Source organism: Schistocerca serialis, chromosome 4 (assembly GCF_023864345.2).
Source record: "Schistocerca serialis cubense isolate TAMUIC-IGC-003099 chromosome 4, iqSchSeri2.2, whole genome shotgun sequence".
Taxonomy (NCBI): Eukaryota; Metazoa; Arthropoda; class Insecta; order Orthoptera; family Acrididae; genus Schistocerca; species Schistocerca serialis.
The window spans coordinates 671,649,329-671,672,499 of NC_064641.1; the positions used below are offsets into that span (position 1 = coordinate 671,649,329).

General features: G+C 41.1%; 1 protein-coding gene across 1 annotated transcript in view; it reads left to right on the forward strand.

Moving 5' to 3' along the window:
- Nucleotides 1–23,171, forward strand: part of LOC126473146 (potassium voltage-gated channel subfamily KQT member 1-like) — a 1,059,334-nt gene that overhangs the window by 199,698 nt on the left and 836,465 nt on the right. The window lies entirely within an intron of this gene.

Genomic DNA, 23,171 nt, shown 5'->3' on the forward strand with positions numbered 1-23,171 from the left:
TTTTTTTTTTTTTTTTTTTTTTTTTTTTTTTTTTTTTTTTTTTGCCGGCTGGAGTGGCCTTGCGGTTCTAGACGCTACAGTCTGGATCCGAGCGACCACTACGGTCTCAGGTTCGAATCCTGCCTCGGGGATGGATGTGTGTGATGTCCTTAGGTTAGTTAGGTTTAATTAGTTGTAAGTTCTAGGTGACTGATGACCTCAGAAGTTAAGTCGCAAAGTGCTCAGAGCCATTTGATTTTGTAATTTTTTTAATTTGACGTTTTATCATCAGAGTCGACAGGTCGGCAGTTGTGACAGTTGACCAAAGATAATATACGGTCACTGTTGCTATCTTGAGTTGATGTTATCATTTTGGACTGCATGTATGATCGTTATCGATAGGTTGTTCAAAATATACAACAAAAAACAATAACGTGAACCGAGTGCACATTATCTCCACGAACATAAGAAGAAGGAAATCATCATATCAGCATGAGCCGAAGGACATTATTCACCATTTCATCATGGAGCCCAAAATGATAACATCAACACATTATACCAGCCATAATACACAGAATCTATATCCTGATAAGAAGTGAAATTATAAAAAAATACGCAAAAGGACGATTAACAGCAGCAAACCACATAACAGGTTAGAAGAAGAGTCCTTAATCTACACCACGTTGTAATAGATCACAGGGTGACAGCGGTCACTGATGATATGCGTTAAGTACAAAATCTGTGTGTCTGAAAATACGATAACCAACATCATAATCAAAGAAAATAAAAATACTCTGTAACTTTCGCAGATGATCTGAATGTGGCAATGTAGCCGAAATGGATCCATCGCAGTCAAACACTGAACTCATATAGCAGCAATTTGGATTTGATTACATGATGTCTCTAGAAGATATATTTAGAGCTGCGGACACATTGTGTTGCAAAAATTTGTGGACGTGTTCATAACAATAACAGGTAGCCAGAAGTCTGTCGTATTCGTAAGTACAGCCGCAAACTTGCTACGAACTTCCGTGGATAGGCAAATAAATTCATTTGCCAGTGCTACTGCCATAGATCAGAAATGTTAGCATATCACCATGAAGCGTGATTATCATTGTAACTATGGCGCTTGCAGCAAACGTTAATTTGAATCCTGAATTCGTTAAGGGGTCGCACTTACGGGTTTGTGGTTGGAAGGCGTCCGAAATTTAATTGAAATTCAATCATAGAGATTGACCTGCTAATAACCTACGTTTATTGATCCATGAATAACACGTGACAATTAAATTTTTGGGACACTGGCTTCATAAAACAAATCAGCTGACAAATTTTTCAGGAAAACAGACTACGGTCGCCACCAGCGTATTGGCTAAATTACTGTCAGGGCTAACAATTGAAATGAACCATTTTTTCTTCAAAATATTAAATAAAAAAAGGACTCGATCTGAATACACGATATCTCTATGAACATAGGAAGAAGGAAGTCATCTTATCAGCAGGAGCCGGCCAGTGTGGCCGAGCTGTTCTAGGCGCTTCAGTCTGGAACCGCGCGACCCCTACGTTCGCAGGTTCGAATCCTGCCTCGGGCATGGATGTGTGTGGTGTCCTTAGGTTAGTTAGGTTTAAGTAGTTCTGAGTTCTAGGGGACTGATGACCTCAGATGTTAAGTCCCATAGTGCTGAGAGCCATTTGAACCACTTATCAGCACAATCTCAAAGAAATTATTCGTCATTTCAAAGGCGATCCATGAGTGGTGCTCAGTTAAAGTTTTCCTCCTAACGAAACATGACAGAAAAAGAGAGAAGTATGTAAATGTTTGTGCGAAGCGCCCATTACAGTAAGAGATTATCGGAAGCTAAAAAAAAACCCTCTCTCCTCAAACAGCTAAAATGTATGTCATCGTTTGATTCCGCTGCAGTGCGGGTGGTTATCACTGAAACAAATCGATTATTTCATACACAGTTTTTAGTTTTTTTTATTCCTATTATTTTTTGTAATAAGCGTAGAAATTGGAGGAAGACTGAAAAATTTTGAGTCTCCCATTTTCACGATACAAAGAATCAAAATATTAAATTAAATAGGTAAACAAAAGAAAACTTTGTCTGAGCACCGTTCGCTGCTTTTCTCGAAAAGTGATAAGTGGGTGAATACTACAAAAAATCACCAATATTATCCTCCTGATGCTAGATTTTTGAAACTCTTTTAAAAAGTCATGTTTTAGTATGGGATCATACTACTATTTGGGCATTGCGAATAATCATCATTGATAAAGGGTGAAAACAGAGGTTGAATAAATCCGTTTACAAGCAGATAAATGCGTATTATGTAGACACGGGCAACAGATCAGCTGCTTTGTATCATTTTTATTTATCAGTGTTACCGTAGTTGCCTTGCCCTTTTATTATTTCATAGAAACGGCAGAACAACGTTTAAACTTTTAAAGCAAACGATGTACTGTACTTCATTGCTACTGTCACTTCGGAAAAATATTTCCAGATTTAGGTTGGTGGCACTCCGCAACGCAATGGATGTCGGCGACGATAGCGAGAAACTGCCGTTGAGACCAAGTGGTGGCAAGTGTCATACACTTCTCGTATACGCGTCCCTTAAGCCACATAGCAACTGGGACATTATAGTCTCAGCAATACTGTACCATTTCCTAAGTCGTGAGTTTATTGCCCGTTTCTATCGGCATTGTTATTAAAATAGCACTGATCGCTTTTCCAATTTTCTTTAAAACGCAATATTAAAACCAATGCAAATATCACTAATAAAAATTGCTCCTTTCTTGTAAAAAAAAAAAAAGGTTTATTTGAAAACGAAAAATTTCAGCACTGGTGCTATGGTCAACTGTTGTTTTGGCCTTTAACTCGGTTATTAGTAAAAAATAAAAAAACGCCTGTAATAACTGAAACCAAACAAATACTGAAAAGTACCGGTTATTCGGAACTTAAATACCTGTCATGGTTTTAATCGGTTGGTTTTTCCCATCCATAGTCTGCATGCAATGAATCTGCGTGATGCCGTACGTTGTGTTGGTGCGAGCTCTAGTACTGGTTGCCGTGGAGCAGCTGTTGAGACTACAGCCGCTGGATGCAATCATCTTCTCAGACGTGATTGCGACAAATTTATCTAAGTCCCGAGAACTTCTGAATCAAACTCCGACGACTTGGCTGAAGTCCAGAGCTACTTATTAAAGTCTGTCCCCAGAACAAACCAAATGGTTTGAATGGCTCTGAGCACTATGGGATTTAACATCTGAGGTTATCAGTCCCCTAGACTTAGAACTACTTAAACCTAACTAGCCTAAGGACATCACAAACATCCATGCCCGTGGCAGAATTCGAACCTGCGACCGTAGCTGAACAAACGCTCGCTTCTCTTCAAATGTAAGACCAGTCACCAAAAACCTCTAACTCTCCCTCCAGTGAGACCACTGGCATCGAACCCGCTATCTACCTGCAACAATTTAGATACTAGAACGCCCCTCATAAACGGGAATTCCCGACCGGGAAAGGCACGGCAAGGCAAGTAATCTGAGATTTCTTGTGAATTCATCTACTTTTCCGACTTTATTCCCACGGAAAACTGAAGTGGAAATCTGCTCAGGCACAGCTATGACAATATATCAGAATTCGGATTTGGAATGCTATCGAGAAAACAGAGCAAAACTGTAGTTTCACAAGTGCTTGAGTTTGTAAACTAAAGAGGCTCCTCCCTTTCCATTTTCCTAACTCTTACTTCCCATGTTGTCTCAACTGGACGTTCAGTACACCTGTACAGCGGAACGCTTTTGTCCTGCCCGAGCCCCGGATTATGCTGGCAGGGACCGACACGTGTTTACTCCTGCCGGTGCAGTGAATATTGTTCCTGAGTTGCCGTTAGCGAACCAGGCCCGTGAGGAAGGTCAATTCTTCCTCAAGGTTGAGGGTTCCCGTGAGCTGAAAGCAACAACATAAGAAGGTCTTGTAAACTCAAGTAATGACAGGTTTCTCCAGTATCAGAACAGATCCAAAGTAAAAGTGCATTGCTGCTCCTGAGCACTCAAGTAATTTATCGCGAAAACCGTTTGATCAAGGAAAGCAAATATCGTCTGTATCGAAAGTGAGAATGAAGGTGACAGGCAAGACAAATACAAATCATTACTTAAATATGAATAAAAATGAGGGGAGACGACCTTGCGAAGACCGACGCCTCACATACTATTAATTGATTAAAATTTCAACCCATTCGGAACCTACGTCCATCATCAGCGTCAGAATGTTGTATGACGCCGACGCCAACGAGTGAATTTCCTCTTGTACACGTTGCGGCATAGAAGCAAACAACATCAGACTGTCACATTAATGAATTTCTTTCGATGGCTGAAACACTTGCTATGCCACCTTGTGAAGATTACTGGCTGGGGTCTGGTATGAAAGTATAATCCTCCCACCACATCCCATACGTGCTCCATGGACGACAAATTAGGGAACCAGGGAAACCAATCAAGGACCCGTCCATTCTTGAAGCTGTCTGTGGTGCGAACTGTAGTGTAGGGTGAAGTATTATCCTGGTGGAATATTCCATTTGGTACCCTTTTCATGAAGAGTATTCCAGCAGGGATTACCAGATTTGCCACATACTAACGACATTGCCTCCTTTCAACATCTACCAGATCTATCTTTTTATTAGATCCAATACCTCCACATATTATGACTGAAGTAGTTGGACAGGTCGTCTAGGGACAGGATGACGTCGATCTGACTACCGAAAACAGAAGCGATCAGCACTGAACACAAGAGAGTCTTGTGTCGACGGTAAAAGACATGTGACAGCTATAGATCTCGGGCCGGCTTCCAGGAATCTGTCCTTTACGGTCCGTGGTGACACTCTGCCTTTTTTACCCGTAACATTACAGTACACTACATTTTAAATTTTCAGCTGGAGATACTGTCTGAAATATTGTTCCCTGTTAAAACAGTAACAGAACGAAACGAAAACCTCAACACACTAAAAAATCGTACCCGAAAACTGGTTGATTGGTTCGTTGACTTACTTGAGGGAACAGACCAAACAGCGAGGTTCTCGGCTCCACCGGATATGAGAACCATGGGAAGGAAATCATAGGTGCACTTTCAAAGGAACCAATCCGACATTTGCCTGAAGCAATTAAGGGAAATCACAGAAACCTAAATCAGGATGGCCGGACGCGGGCTTGAGCTGTCGTCCTCCCGAATGCGAGTCTATTGTGCTAACCAGAGCGCCATCCCGCTCGGTTACACGAAAGTATAATCTACACTAGTTCCTTCACTGTAAAATACATCTGTATGGTACGGTAATTCATTGTTACTACGAGTGACAGTTTACCAACTGTAGGTGCATTATTACAGTACTGCATTGACACACAATTGATTTGTTCTTAACTGTTTAAAACAGGAGAAATCACATCATAAACAAACGTTCTGTTCTTAAGCTGGACGCCGCGCGGGATTAGCCGAGCGGTCTCAGGCGCTGTAGTCATGGACTGTGCAGCTGGTCCCGGCGGAGGTTCGAGTCCTCCCTCGGGCAAGGGTGTGTGTGTTTTTCCTTAGGATGATTTAGGTTAAGTAGTGTGTAAGCTTAGGGACTGATGACCTTAGCAGTTAAGTCCCATGAGATTTCACGTACATTTCTTAAGCTGGACGAAAATCGACTGTAATGTTGTTCTGCTTATCTGATGGCAACGTCGATTTTTTTTGCATTCTTAGAGCATTTCCTAATCGACAAAATGTCTATTGGGATAGGCGAAGAGCTTTTTTCGATGCACTGAAGGGCTATTTAAAATACATTTTTAGCATATATATATATATATATATATATATATATATATATATACGATACTCGAGCCGTAGATACATTGTTTTCGATATAGTCATCTTTCTCGTTCTCATAGTTTATACGAGTTACAGCGAATTTCGAATACCGAGTCGGTTTTCTCACCGATGCAGTCTTCGCTAGCTATAAACTTTTCATTTTCGTTGTGTTCGTCTAATTTTTCAAAGAGCATCAATTCTTTTCTTTTGTGATTGGCCGAGACAGCGCAGATATTTTCTTCTTTCCTGATCTGACCGCACACACAAAGCGTTATCTAGTATTTCACTTTTAGGATTCTTGAAAGTCTTGCGTATTTTCAGTCCTATCTCATCATCAATCATCACTCTATGTGCCTCAAGAGTTTTCTTATTTTTACTCTAGTCTTTAATAGTTGTTACGCCAACCCCAACCTCACTAGTAATGTTTTGAAGAGACTCGCCCTTTCATGCAGTTTCAGTTTCTCCGATAAAAATAGCGTCACTAGTTTACGTTTAGTTGATAACATAACTTAGCTCTACACACGTCTATACAGAAGAATAACACTATCTCTAATTTATACAACAAATGCATGTCAGGTAATACTTACTGATCAATGTGAAACGTCCCCTTTGAACAATTATACAGGACTGTGCTTAAACTGATACACAATATTTTTTTTTTAGCGCAACGCAATCTGACTTTCCAAAATCCTACAAAAGAATGGCCCTGACTAACATTAAACTATGTGTTGTTGTTGTTGTGGTCTTCAGTCCTGAGACTGGTTTGATGCAGCTCTCCATGCTACTCTATCCTGTGCAAGCTTTTTCATCTCCCAGTACCTACTGCAACCTACATCCTTCTGAATCTGCTTAGTGTATTCATCTCTTGGTCTCCCTCTACGATTTTTACCCTCCACGCTGCCCTCCAATACTAAATTGGTGATCTCTTGATGCCTCAGAACATGTCCTACCAACCGATCCCTTCTTCTGGTCAAGTTGTGCCACAAACTTCTCTTCTCCCCAATCCTATTCAATACTTCCTCATTAGTTATGTGATCTACCCATCTAATCTTCAGCATTCTTCTGTAGCACCACATTTCGAAAGCTTCTATTCTCTTCTTGTCCAAACTATTTATCGTCCATGTTTCACTTCCATACATGGCTACACTCCATACGAATACTTTCAGAAATGACTTCCTGACACTTAAATCTATACTCGATGTTTACAAATTTCTCTTCTTCAGAAACGCTTTCCTTGCCATTGCCAGCCTACATTTTATATCCTCTCTACTTCGACCACCATCAGTTATTTTGCTCCCCAAATAGCAAAACTCCTTTACTACTTTAAGTGCCTCATTTCCTAATCTAATTCCCTCAGCATCTCCAGACTTAATTAGACTACATTCCATTATCCTTGTTTTGCTTTTGTTGATGTTCATCTTATATCCTCCTTTCAAGACACTGTCCATTCCATTCAACTGCTCTTCCAAGTCCTTTGCTGTCTCTGACAGAATTACAATGTCATCGGCGAACCTCAAAGTTTTTATTTCTTCTCCATGAATTTTAATACCTACTCCGAATTTTTCTTTTGTTTCCTTTACTGCTTGCTCAATATACAGATTGAACAACATCGGGGAGAGGCTACAACCCTGTCTTACTCCCTTCCCAACCACTGCTTCCCTTTCATGTCCCTCGACTCTTATAACTGCCATCTGGTTTCTGTACAAATTGTAAATAGCCTTTCGCTCCCTGTATTTTACCCCTGCCACCTTTGGAATTTGAAAGAGAGTATTCCAGTCAACATTGTCAAAAGCTTTCTCTAAGTCTACAAATGCTAGAAACGTAAGTTTGCCTTTCCTTAATCTTTCTTCTAAGATAAGTCGTAAGGTCAGTATTGCCTCACGTGTTCCATTGTTTCTACGGAATCCAAACTGATCTTCCCCGAGGTTGGCTTCTACTAGTTTTTCCATTCGTCTGTAAAGAATTCGTGTTAGTATTTTGCAGCTGTGACTTATTAAGCTGATAGTTCGGTAATTTTCACATCTGTCGACACCTGCTTTCTTTGGGATTGGAATTATTATATTCTTCTTGAAGTCTGAGGGTATTTCGCCTGTTTCATACATCTTGCTCACCAGATGGTAGAGTTTTGTCAGGACTGGCTCTTCCACGGCCGTCAGTAGTTCCAATGGAATATTGTCTACTCCGGGGGCCTTGTTTCGACTCAGGTCTTTCAGTGCTCTGTCAAACTCTTCACGCAGTATCACATCTCCCATTTCATCTTCATCTACATCCTCTTCCATTTCCATAATATTGTCCTCAAGTACATCGCCTTTCTATAGACCCTCTATATACTCCTTCCACCTTTCTGCTTAAACTATACCTTTCACAAATCACTTACCTCACAAAAATCTTCGCTGCTCAAGCTACAGCAATACAGCGAGCGCCACTACTGCCAGCTAAATAAAAGATTCAAACTACTGAAGGCACTAACTACTGATAGGGATAGTTAGCAAATGAAAGATATTAATAGAGAACAAACAATGTATTTACCTTGATATCATCATATATAAATATAGCAGTTCATGACAAATTTCAAAACTCCGCCATCTCTCTCCCCACATCCACCACTGCTGGCGGCTCACCTCCAACTGCGCAATGCTACGCGTTGTTCACAGCCAGCTGCCTAACACTACAATGGCGAGTATTACAACAATGCAAAGCAGCCACAGACTGCACACAGCACAGCCAGTGATTTTCATACCAAGGTGGTGTTACCAATAAAAAAACCTAAACAGCCTACTTACATAGCCCCCATGCTCCCCACAAAAAATTTTACAAATTTTTTTGGGCATTGGCCAATACATATTTGTTAAAATTTTTTTTCACAATTACAATAACAAAGATATCAAATGCACACACTTATTGATACAATGTTGGTCAAAAGCTAAAATTTTCTCACAGTCTATAAAGATAGTCCTGATTCATCACAGTAAAATAGCAGTGTTTTTCTCAAAGTCTGGGCAGTAAAAGCAAATGCACACAGAAGTAGTGGATTTCCATGCTGTCTTGAAGAAGTAGTGTTGTCCTTCCAACGGAAAGACAGTGCTGACTCTCGACATGCTGACAGGTAATGGGCCACAACAGAGCAAACCCACAGCAGAGTCAGTCGAAATTTTGAAGAGTATTGGTAGGTAGGTCATCACAGAGCAGACCCACTGTAGTCCTGGTAGAGATTACGGTATTGGTGGGCCACCAGAGGTGCAGACCCACTGCAGTCCTTGTAGAAATAATGGTATTGATGGATCATCAAATATGTAGACCCACTGTCGTCCTTGTAGAGATAATGGTATTGGTGGGCCACCAGAGGTGCAGACCCACTGTAGTCCTTGTAGAGGTGGCCAGCAGCCATCTGTTGCGATTGTGCAGGTGCACATTCACCATCAAAGAGTCTTGCGGAGAATATAGCAAGTCCATAAACCACCACTTGTGCACTCACAAAGTTTTTGGAATTGTCCTTAGAACCAGCAATGCTGTTATCCAGTCCCTTGCTGAATTATTAACACACGCGCAAACACTAACAGTCCCTACTTCTCACATATTGTCCATATACTATGACCAACAGAAACGTGTGCAGTGCAATGTAACTTACAAGTTAATAATAAGATGAACTGGTGTCAATTACAATTTTATAAATTTACAACATGAAAATACAATTACAAAGGTACAAAATACATCATTAAAGAACATAATAATACAGATAACATTTGTAGTACAGGCTTTACAAAAGAATAGAAATAAACATATACATCAGTGTTACAGGAATTATGACATGAGTACATAGATAAAAGATCAGAATAACTTTCTAAACATCAACTTCACACATGAGCATTAACACAAAACAGAGTAAATAATGTCTAAACATCTTTACAAAGTAAATAACACATTATTAATGCCAATTGTATTTGAGGATAACAGTATTCCTCATCATAGTGAATGTAACTTAGTATTAGAAGAGAAAAAAGTTCTATGAAACAGTACACAGAGACAGGAAGAAAACAAATACACAAGGGTACACAAACATATAGTGGGATAACACCAATAGGAAAGGACAGGGTTCGTTTTCAGTGTAACATGTGGTACTGCAGTCCAACCCAAAACTTCATATATCTTTCCTCTTATTTCATCCTTTGTTTCCACCAAAAAAATTCTATCTAAGCATGCTTTCTGTATTTATATGTTCACACATTTCTTACCTCAACATTTATTTCCAAGAAAATTCTACCTAAACCTGTTTTCTGTACTTTTTTTTGTATAACTTCTGAATGCATTTCTTCCTATTCATCGCAACTCATTCTCTTAGAGGCTACCCCCTCTTAAGCTAACTTAAATCTACTGAGCTCAGATGCTAAACTAAGGGACGAGGCAATGCAGCAGCACAAAATAAGTAACACAAACAGCAATGACCAAAAAAATGGAAAATTGCAAAGCAAGCTACAGTAAATCTAAATTACCAAGCAATTCAACATTACAACTAATATGAGGCAATGTGCAGCAAACAAAAAATAAATCTGGCTTAGCAGAGTAACACAAATTAAAGTTCAGTAGCACTATGCCTGGCAAACAGCAGCTTATATCTAAACATGACATAGTTCAAGCAGAAAAATATTACAGTAAAAACAACAATGCAGATAAGGGAAATGTATATTCACATCTTAATGTCTATGTAATTAAAGTGGTGCACCACAACAACTTATTGTAAAAAAAATATTACCATGTACTTGAAAAGAAAATTATGTGTCCAGTTACTGTTACTAGTCCCTTCTTTTTGTTCTTTCTTTTCCAAGTGCTCCTTTTTTTAAAGAATGAGGATTACAAAATTATCATTTAATAGATCTGTTGACAGAAAGTATTCACATTAGCAAATGCATCTAAGTTTATTTTATAAAACTAATGCTGTAACACAGCTGGAAAACAGGTATCAAATGAAAGAAGCAATTACGCAAACCAAAGCATACAAATATCATTCAATAGTCATGTGACATTTCATAAGTCAGTAGCTCTCAACTCTCATAGAAAGACACTTGTCATTATCAGGTTTGCAGATGTAAGAATATTTCCCATCAGTTTATAAGCATTTCAGTAAGTAGCAGAAAGTAGGCGCTCCACAATATAATCATATGTTTCCAAGTAATGAGCGTGTCTTATTTGCGATGCTTTCCACAAAGGAAAGTCAATAGCGAGGTTAATGGTCTCTCCTATTTTTTTCTCCACCTGCGCCTCTGAAAGGCTAATGGCTTTTTTTTTTTTCGGGCGGCCGTCGCCCAGGTGGGTGCCCACGACGCATTACGTGCAGGTGGTCACTTAACTTTCTTACGGAAATATTTACGACAGCAGTTTCCGCTACAGTGACAGTCTCACATAAAAATATTTCACAGGTCAAGAATTAGCGTTGCAAATCTGTAGAAAGAAAATCCTATAAATATAAGTGTCCAAATAAAATATTCGTCAGCATTGTGATACAGTCACGAATTTACGCACATTTCATAACTCTTAAAGTACAATTCTTGGTTTCCAACATACTTCTTATTCCTCATATACGGTAGCATCATCTTATTGATCATAAACATATCTCAACAGCATAGTACACATCGTCGTCGTAATAATAACATCATAACACCTCAGTCAAATCTCAAAAACGTCGTAGCTTTCTCCAATAATTTCAAAACCTAAAAAAAATTCTCTGCTCATTTCAATAGTGTCATCTTCCTCAAACGTACTTTAAAATCATGCTCCCTTACCAAATACATCATTCAAAGCTCTCATAGTATCACAATGATTCCGAAAAAATATGAACAGGTTACAAAGTACAGACAAAATACAGTTTCATAAGTGTGAAGTTACCCAACTGTGTATTGCGTAAACATGTGTCACTGATGTAGTAAAAAAAAGTTTATCTCTCAGTTAAATGATCAGATAGCTGGGTAATTTGTGTGTTAGAGAAATATGGTACCGATGTGTAAAGTTGTATAAGCAAATACCATATTAGCTAGGGTTCCTTGTGGTTGCCAAACACATGGTACACAAAGTAAGTGTGTAACCCCCTGAGGATTAATGTAATTATACCCTCAGGTGTTACAGATTACAGCAATGAAATGAAACGTATCACGGAAAACTTGCTTTGTAATTCAAAGATCTTGAAAAATAAATGGTTTAAGTACAAAATTAATCACTGAAATGCGTGTCCTGTAGCGCTAAATGTGCATCTTGTTGTAAGATAATCTCTGTGGAAGTGTCGCAGTTATTTTCCTCCGAAAGCTAAGTTCTGCAGAAGCCAATGTACTTACCTCATGATAAACAAAAGTGAAATGCTTTGCGTAAAGATATCTTAGTTATTACGCTTATTGTTGTGATGATGAAAGTACTGTGCTGTAACGTATTGTTGTGCTACGGAAAAGGCAATCTCGTTGTAGCTATACGACAAAAGTTACTAATAATACATGTTTTGATTTCCAGAAGAATTCAGAAAAACTGTGCAGATGTAAAACAGATACACCGCAAAAGCAACATTGTAAATTGTCACTCATTAGCAGCGCCGTGATAAAACAGTGTAGTTGTCACTTAAACTAACCACTGTGTCGTCTGGTATCTCACAGAAAGTACATTAAACCCAGAATGTATTTTCAAGTAAACCAAAATGTTGCATTAAAATCTCATTAGCAGTACCAGTATGTGTCCTAAGTATGTAAGCCTGATAGTCGTTCCATAATCGTGCAACTAACAAGCAAGAATGTACACACACAATAACACTGTGACGTCTGTTCACTATAACAATGAATTCGTCATTTCTGTTTCAATAAGTTCTCTTGGTTCTTGACTGGATATTTAACTTCAAACATTGTTGCATGTTAACAGATTCTAAGTCTGACAAGCATACTAGTAATGTAAAGTGAAAAGTTTTATGGCAATGACAAAGTTAAAAAGCAGATTATCTCTCAGTAAGCGGTTTTACATGTGAAGTGTGGTGCAATCCTTTACTCTTCCTAGTACGCAGACTTTCAACTTCAAAGCAATTATCATGTTGTTTACATCGGTAAAGAATGCTAAATCTTTTCTCAAGGCTAGCGTCTTTGTTATTTTTCCCTGAGCCAGCGGCCGCACGCAGCTGCCTGCTGTGCGAGTCATTGTCTGTCTCTTTGTTGGCGCGCATCGTTATTGGGATTAGGAGACCTAACTTCTACAAATTCACCGTGACGAGAAGGCCCTGCTCTGTTCGAATCCCGCCAGTTCTGATGCAATTCAGATCTGTCGTTACGATCATATCGTCTGTCGTCATGTCGGTAGTTCCTGTAGTTTCTTTCTTGTTGGTCATGTGATGGAGAATTTCTACCGGAATCGTAACTGCGCGCTGAACCGTTGCGTCTGAAGTTATTTTGTCTCCCTTGATAATAATTGTTTTGGTTTCCATATTGTCTGTTTCTATGGTTATCTCTGTCATATTCATAATTACGGAAGTGCGATCTTTCTCTGTAACTATTACTCTGCCAGTGGTTGTCATACGGGTGGTGTCTGTTTTGGTCACGATTTACGTTGTGAGAATAGCCTTGTCGCGCCCAGTTATTATTTCTTTCATAGCGGAATTGCGACGGATCTGACCTGTAATTGTTGTATTCCTGTTTTCGCATCCGGCGACTGTCTGTGTCAATTTCTAATTCTTGTAGGAGTCCCTGAAAAGCTTCAATGTCATCTTTGCAACGTCCTGCCAAAATAATGTGTCGTAAATGTTCAGGTAATTTCATTAAGCAAATGCGGATGAGTTCTGAAGGGCTGTATGGGTTTGACAGGTACTGATTCTTGTGCAACATGTCTTCAAAATATTTCACAAGACTGGAGAATTCAGATTGTTCGAAATGTTTCATCATTATGATACCATCTTTTACTCGGTCTTGTGTGGCTTGAGACCAATATGCTGAGAGGAAGGCATGGTAAAATTCTCCTTCACTGTGGCAATCGTGAATGACCGATCGCATTCTTACAGCTGGTTCATTCTCTAAGTATCCACACATAAATTCTAATCTGTGTTCCAACGACCAGTTGGGAGGAAAACAATGAGAGAATTGATGGAGCCATGCTTGTGGATGAATGACGTTGCCAGAATTCTTAAATGTTTTGAATTTACGTGTAGTAATGAACAGCTTATAGTCAAAATCATCATGTCGGCGAGTCGCATATCGGTCATTGTTAGGTCGTGTCGGCCGTTCCATCTCAAAATTCGGTGCACATTGCCAATTTCTTTCATAACTTCCGAAATGCCCTGTGTTATTATTTTGCGGCTTTTCCGTGTTTCTAAGTCCCTCTTCCCGTGTTGGAGCGCCAGTGTCCTCTGAAATACGTAATTCTTGTATTACCTGTGTCAGCTGATCTTGTACTTCCCGGATTTCTCTTTGGTGTTGTGTATTAATTTGATTCTGATTGAATTTCTTAATTTGTTCATACTCTTCTGTGTCAGTGATGGCTACAGGTCTTGTGTCATTCAGAACATCATCTACCTTTGCAGATAAGTTAGTGAACTGATCCGAAAGTTCGGCTACTTTCTCTGATAGTGTACTTATTTCTTCAGTGTGTTTTTCTGAACCAAGTTTCAGAGTATCTACTGTGTCCTTAAAGTTTTCCTGAGTTTTTGCAAGTTGCGTAACCGAATCGGTAGATGCAACTGAGTCAAATTTAGCTTGCAAGGTCTCATGATTTTCATGAACAATAATTTGCAGTTCTTTTATGGCTGCTTCGTGATTCTGTAATGCATTTTCATGCCGCGAAAAAATAGGTTGAAAATGCTCACAAATTTGTGTTTTTACGTCATTACAGACTTTTTGACATTTCGATTCAATGTTATGTAACTCAGTAGTTAAATCTTCACGTGTTTGTTCAAGTGTTTGTTCCAATGAGTCTAACTTTTTAAGATTTTGTTCCACTGTGTCTAACTTTTGAAGCTTTTGCTGTGTTTGTCTCTGATTTTGTTCCATTGTGTCTAACTGTTGCTGTGTTTGTCTCTGATGTTGTTCCATTGTGTCTAACTTTTCAAGCTTTTGTCCCATTTGTTGCATTAATTGTAATAACAATGCACTGGTGTCTGAAACATGTTCCTCAGTGCTTTTCGGCAGTGAAGTTGCACCGGCAACATTCACATTTTGACAAGTGGAAAATGTGTCTTGACTCATTTGAGAAAACGGTGGGAACCCAAAACCTGAGTCTGCAGTATTTGCAACATTGTGTTCTGTCATTTCCGATTCCTGAGGCGAGCTGTTGCCGACCAATCGATCGATAACGCTTCCCTGTTCACTACCTGTTTTACTCTCTACACCATTGTTTGCCGCCCGCTCCATTTCCCTATGCGCAATTACCAAATTACTACTTTGAACATTAGTTAATTCATTACTCTGCGACGCTAACACACTGCTTTCGTCTTCACTGTCATTTCTCAGTTTACTTTGGAGCCTAGTATTACGTTTTTCACACGCCATTATTGTCACAGTATTTCACACGATAACACAGAAAAGCGCAATTTGAAGAGCAAAATAAAATAACATAGCAATGGAAATAATGTCTACTTAATTGCCAGCGCAGCTGCGAAATACTTGGTGCAAATCTACATGCATGCCACAACTGTTTTACTGTACAACAATGAAAAACTACAACTACAAAGGAAATTCTCTCTATAATTACGCGCTAGCAATAAACAAAATCTACACTAATTACACAAACTACAAGAAAAAAATCAGAAGATTCCAGTGAGGTATCCTAGGCTAAGGGTCGACATATGAAACGTCCCCTTTGAACAATTATACAGGACTGTGCGTAAAATGATACACAATATTTTTTTTTTAGCGCAACGCAATCTGACTTTCAAAAATCCTACAAAACAATGGCCCTGACTAACATTAAACTATACCTTTCACAAATCACTTACCTCACAAAAATCTTCGCTGCTCAAGCTACAGCAATACAGCGAGCGCCACTACTGCCAGCTAAATAAAAGATTCAAACTACTGAAGGCACTAACTACTGATAGGGATAGTTAGCAAATGAAAGATATTAATAGAGAACAAACAATGTATTTACCTTGATATCATCATATATAAATATAGCAGTTCATGACAAATTTCAAAACTCCGCCATCTCTCTCCCCACATCCACCACTGCTGGCGGCTCACCTCCAACTGCGCAATGCTACGCGTTGTTCACAGCCAGCTGCCTAACACTACAATGGCGAGTATTACAACAATGCAAAGCAGCCACAGACTGCACACAGCACAGCCAGTGATTTTCATACCGAGGTGGCGTTACCAATAAAAAAACCTAAACAGCCTACTTACAAATGTAGAAATAATTCATATTAAAAGTGATCGAATTACTGCACCTATCAACGTTAAACTGGCTACTGATTCATATAGCAGACTAAGAGTTACCTACTAGTCTAACCCAACACTGGAAATGGGATGGTCAGACTAAGCGGGGAGTGGGCCCACCCGAGGTCGGATTAGCGAGGTTCTGCTTGCTCTTCTCAGCACTGCGTTGTTCCGAGTCAATCTCGTCGCCCCCGTTCTGCAATCTATACATTACAACAAACTGCCTGTGTGGTCTTCCGATAAGTTGCTGCCATGACGCTCACGTCAACGTTTGGACTTTCAGAAAAGTGTGCCGGCCGAAGTGGCCGTGCGGTTAAAGGCGCTGCAGTCTGGAACCGCAGGAGCGCTACGGTCGCAGGTTCGAATCCTGCCTCGGGCATGGATGTTTGTGATGTCCTTAGGCTTAACTAGTTCTAAGTTCTAGGGGACTAATGACCTCAGAAGTTGAGTCCCATATTGCTCAGAGCCATTTGAACCATTTTTTTTTTTTTCAGAAAAGTGCGAAAGATGTTGTTAAACTGCACACACACGTCCTCCAGGAATATTGTGCTATGATGTCCACCTGAAAGGTTCCAATAACCTTTGACAAATCCAATAATCATTATATATTGATTTCATTCTCCATCTGCAGGAATGGCTTTTGTCTTCTCCTTCTTTTTCTTGTTACTTTGTCCAGCACAGCGTCGGCATGGTTATGAACGATTTGGCAAGATTAGTTCAAGCGGTGGCCGGATGCCCCTCATGTCGTCATCACGTTAATCCCTCGTCGGAACGGGATTTGTGTATCCAAATGTCTTCGTTCAGTGTTATTTATCTGAGAGTGGGCGAAATTTTTCGAAATATTTGCGCATCGTTAACTGAGAGGGGACTTAGGTACCTGCCAGTTAGCCGGCCGGAGTAGCCGTGCGGTTCTAGGCGCTACAGTCTGGAACCGAGCGACTGCTACGGTCGCAGGTTCGAGTCCTGCCTCGGGCATGGATGTGTGTGATGTCCTTAAGTTAGTCAGGTTTAAGTAGTTCTAAGTTCTAGGGGACTGATGACCTCAGAAGTTAAGTCCCATAGTGTTCAGATCCATTTGGACCATTTTTTGAACCAGCCAGTTACTCAACTAGTCGGATGTGAGAAACCGCCCATAACCATACCCAGGCTAGCCGTTACACCGATCCTCATCGTTGATTCGCCAGATAGATTCGACCCGGGGCCTGGCGCAACTTCCTGTCCCGGAAGCGGCGCATTAATACGAGCGGCTTTCCTGCCGCGTTGCACTAATGGCTTTGTTCTGCATACGGATGAAATTTTATTCAACGCATCTCAGAGCCACGGTAATACTGGAATATCGGTCTGGTAGCGATAGGTCAAAAGTGTTTGTGGTATGACAGTTCCCAATTCAATATCTGTATTTTGTTGACGTCTGATGCAGCCATCACCATATTCCATAAGTGGTACATCTGTGTGTAAGTACGTACTGAGCACATAGTAGCTAATGAAATTAAATGATCATATGGCATTGCTGGAGGGGATGTCCCATTCGGTTTCGTCCGCCATGTGTTAGTCATATTTCAGTCGGCGCCACATTGGGCGACTTTCTGCCGATGATGAGGATGAAATGATCATGAGGACAATAAGACACTCAGTCCCCGAGCGGAGAAAATCTCTGACCCAGCCGGAAATCGAATCCAGGCCCAGTGCATGGGAGGCAAGGACGTTACCACTCAGCTAAGCAGGCGGACATAATAGCTAATAACAGATTGTAACAAAATATCGTTCTAATGGACAACAAATAGCAGTATTTTACATTACTAGGAAGAAAAGGTAAAGAACAATACAAATGTATTGTTCTGAAGTCATATGGCGACATTATCTTCTGATTATACAGTGGCTTTCAAAATTAAAGGTTATGCAATAAGTAGATATGGCATTAACTTCTGACAAAGATTCCGTAGTACAGCAAACAATTTTTCAGTGAGAACAGAGACTCAGTTACACAGGCTAGTAACGATCTCTTAATAAGATCTGACGATTGTTTAGAGAATGAAAACATGGTCCAGGTAGGCTGTATTCCTTTTATTATCTATGAGATTGGCCATTTTCAAACCTAACGTATCTTAAGCTTCCAGCAAGAAGGCCTGAAGAGGATTGCTGTTTTCAGTACGTATTACCAGTTGACTCTCAATATGAACATTCGGAACGTACTGCGCATTAAGAGGCGGAAAAACCGATTATTATACTGTACTGCACGGGTGTAAACCGCGACCTGCGGTCAGGATGCGGCACGCGATCGGTTTCAATCTGACCCGCGGAAGATATTCGTGGGAAAGTGTGCCTAAAGCTCACATTGTACTTTGCCCGGAAGTTATTTCACTATAGTTCCTCATGATTCAGACCTGTGAAATTTTTGCTTACTCCGCGCATGTGCAATGTCATTTCACTGCCACTGGATTTGAACAACAAGCTTATTGCGTGCGGAGTGTGGAGGAAAAGCTCCCTACCTTGAAAAGGTGCTGGGAGAAGTATTATCGCCTCTGGATCTGTGCTGACAACACACACACGCTATTTACCACTAACGGTCTACGTCTGTGCTACACACTGATAAATCGCAAACTTGGCAGTTAGGCGACCTGGTACGCAAATTACCGACTACTCGCGAAACAGGCCGACATTAACAGCGGCAGCAGAAGCCATAACTTTGTGAACAACCTACTTGCATACTGTCGGCTCACGCCTGAAGTTCTGCACTAGTTGTTTGTTAATCTCGTCGTAAGTAAAGAAATGAAATTCGCATCTCGTAAATAAATGTAAACATTTGAAGCTGGGGTGAACATAAAACGAATGTACTCTCAAAAACAAATCTTTTGAGGCATAATCTCGTGGCGTGGCGGGAAAAGGGTAATATTCGTATACATGCGTTACCCTTTAAGCATTAATCACGGAAACTTAAACACTTACCAGCCAGAACTTTATGACCACTGACCTACTATGGATATAAGAAAAGTCCAGGTGATAGCAGCGTCACCTGACGAGGAATGGTTGTTGGTCAGACACACGTACGGTGCATGTTGTAATAAGTGAGCGTGCTGTCCGTGTGTAGAGTGGGGGAGGCGCGCTATCTGAGTTTGACCGAGCGCAGATTGTACTGCACGACTTGTCGGGTCTTCGAGGAGTGCTGTGGTGAGTGTCTTCAACACGTGATGAAAACAAGGTGAAACCACGTCCAGGCATTGTGGGGTCGGGTGGCCACCCATCCTTGCAAATTTGAACGTATTAGACTAGACAGACTGGTTAAATAGGACAGACGACGAATTATTGGGGAACTAACATCAGACTTTAACGCTACAAGCGTTTCTAAACACACAGTGCATCGATCACTACTAGCGATGGGCCCCTGCAGCCGACGACCCATGCATGTGCCAATGTTAACACCACGGCCTCGGCAACTATTATAATGGGTACGTGACAATCGGAAATGCACGTTAGCGCGGTGGCAGAGCATTGCATGGTCTGATAAATTCCGATACCTTATTCATCACGCCGATGGGTGGGCGCGAATCCATCGTCTTCCAGTGGAACGGCTCCTTGACACCTGTACTGCGAGATGGAGACAACCTGGCGAACCTCCATTATGCTCTGGGGAACACTGACGAGGGTACCCATGGGTCCAGTGGTGCTCGTGCAAGGCACCGAGACGCCCAGGGAGTATCTTACACCGGTTGCAGACCGCGTACACCCCTTCATGACAATCATGTTTTCCGATGGGAGTAGCATTTTTCGGCTAGATTATGTGCCATGTCACAAGACCAAGAGTGGTTCGGGGAAGAAAGTGGCGAGTTCCAATTGATGTGCTGCCCCCCCTCCCCCCAGCTCGCCAGGGCTGAAGTCGTCCGAACACATAGGGGATGTGCTTCAACGTGGAGTCAGAGCCCATCGCCCACCTCCCGTGAACTTACGGGAATTAGGTGACTTGTGTGTGCTGATGTGGTGCCACTTCCCTCCAAAGACCTACCAAGCCCTCATTAATTCCATGTCACGACGCTTCGTCGCTGTCAACCGTGCCAAAGTTGGACATAACGCCTATTAGCTAGGTGGTCATAATGATCTGGGTGATAAGTGAATTTTTTGCTGACGCATGTCGTGGCGAGACTGTCTGGGAGCTTACTAAATTAAGTAAATCCAACCCGCGGGTCACATGGCTGCTGTACACTACGATTTCACGTTTGATTAACAATCACCAGAAGCAGTCTTACCCATTAAGTATCAGTTAGAATACATACCGAGCTATTGCAGTAGATCAACCGCGTAAAATTAATTGTAGGGAATGTAGATAAGACTGATATCCATTAGCAGAATCGTCAGAAAGTGTAGTCCATCCACGTGGGAGGTAGCGTATAATACCCTTACTCGACTAATACTGGGTATTGTTTGTCGTTCGGTGATCAGCTGAAGAACAGGGTTTAGCAATGGAACGCTAACACTCGTTGGAGGTTGAAGGTGAGCATAGCGAAAGAGGTAGCCAGCATCCCACTTGAGATGTTTCTGAGAACAATAGAGCAATCTCTAGTGCGGTTCCAGGCTATCATGTAATAGATAATATTGTGGGGAAGGCGAGCCAAAGGTTGCGTTTCATTGGCAGGACACTTAGAAGATGCAACAAGTCCACTAAAGAGACAGCTTACACTATACTCGTTCGTCCTCTGTTAGAATATTCCTGCGCGGTGTGGGATCCTTACCAGGTGGGATTGACGGAGGACATCGAAAGGGTGCAGAAAAGGGCAGCTCGTTTTGTATTATCACGTAATAGGGGAGAGAGTGTGGCAGATATGATACGCGAGTTGGGATGGAAATCATTAAAGCAAAGACGTTTTTCGTCGCGGCGAGATCTATTTACGAAATTTCAGTCACCAACTTTCTCTACCGAATGCGAAAATATTTTGTTGAGCCCAACCTACATAGGTAGGAATGATCATCAAAATAAGATAAGAGAAATCAGAGCTCGAACAGAAAGGTTTAGGTGTTCGTTATATCGCGCGCTGTTCGGGAGTGGAATGGTAGGGAGATAGCATGATTGTGGTTCGATGAATCCTCTGCCAAGCACTTAAATGTGAATTGCAGAGTAATCATGTAGATGTAGATGTAGATGTAGATGGTTGTCACACTGAGCAACGTTTGTCACCAGGAACGTAAACATGGTACACGAAGAGTTTTTAACAACGACAAACAGTCAAGCAATGTATATTAATTTTCTTTCGCTATTCGAAGTTTCTGGGATTTAAAACCTTGTTTTCGAGAACGGCACACCAGTTTTAACTATGCTTCCGTTTGAAATGCGGCAATTACTGAAAAAAATATTGATTTCCCGTCATTAGATGCCATTCAGCACCCATTACTCACAAAGCAAATAAATTTTATGTTTCATTACCAGCTATGTGAAAACCTTTAGGGTATGTAGGAAGCTGATCAGCTTTCAGTTCAGCACCGTAGAACAATATTCACGAATACTAAACCAGAATATAGCACATTCTAGTACTGATTACCAACTAATCTCATTGGAAAATAAATTAAAACTAGCAGCTGAAATCATTTTGCTGGCGTTGTGTACCTATGGTGAAGGCGACGTCATTGGTACGTCTACATTTGAATCCCTTACCTGGAGCGCACCTTAATGAATGTTGTGACTTGGTAAGACAGCCAAGCCACTAGGAGAGGAAGCCGAAAGGCACGCGTTTAAGCTCACGCCGGCTGGCGTGAGGTCTGGAACAGTTAAAGGAATTGAGTCTAGTAAAAAAAGTACGGAGCTTCTGGAATACTTAACTTTAATCCATAATTGGTGAACATCGGTCTGATGGTACATGCATCACAAGATAAATAGCAAAGGATAATGGCGCCTTGCTAGGTCGTAGCAAATGACGTAGCTGAAGGCTATGCTAACTATCGTCTCGGCAAATGAGAACGTAATTTGTCAGTGAACCATCGCTAGCAAAGTCGGCTGTACAACTGGGGCGAGTGCTAGGAAGTCTCTCTAGACCTGCCGTGTGGCGGCGCTCGGTCTGCAATCACTGATAGTGGCGACACGCGGGACCGACGTATACTAACGGACCGCGGCCGATTTAAAGGCTACCACATAGCAAGTGTGGTGTCTGGCGGTGACACCACAATGAAGCTCCCACAAAACATACTAGCAGTTATATAAAACAAACGTTCGGCGCCTTATTTTGATGAGCTGCAGCAAACGTCGATGATCCGTGGTTTTCCGTGTCCCTTCCACACATCTCATTTCGCGGTTCCCGCCGCCTACTGGCAAATCACGAATAGTGATGCATATGCAGTGTAATTTCCTGTTTTGTCGGATTCTCATCGCAACTGTCTGTCTCTCTGCCTGTTATGTAGAAGCGCACCCACCAATCTCCTTGTTATTGAAAGTACAGTGGGGCGCCCGGTTTTTTTTCATTTAGACTGCTCGCGAGTCCCCGCTATCGCGAAATTAAATTAGGCAACCGCGCCAGCGTATTGGAAAATCGTCGAAATGTCGCCTTTATAAGCCTAGTGGAAAGAACCATCGCTATAATCGATATTTCCTGTAAGCTGCGAGGGGCGGGGAGAGCGCAGCCTCTGATACGTTCACGCCAGCATGGGCTGCCTGCCGGCGCATACGCAGCGCAGTCTCATTTCCACACCACTCGAGAGTTTTGTTGTGGATTGCAACCTTTGCAAATCATTGTAAAGTAATAACATACGTGAATACATCATTGGAAATGTGATACTATGAATATAAAATAAATGGTAATATAAGGTTGCATAGAGACACACAGAGTATTTCAAGCAGTGTTTTTTTAGACTACAGTGACTCATCATGGATATTACGCAATAGATATACATTTAACAAGTACACTAAAGGAAGAAACTGGTTTTATTATACAAATATTTATTCGCAAGATTAATAATGAGATTATTTGTAGCTTTTTATTTCTTTCTACTGCCACGT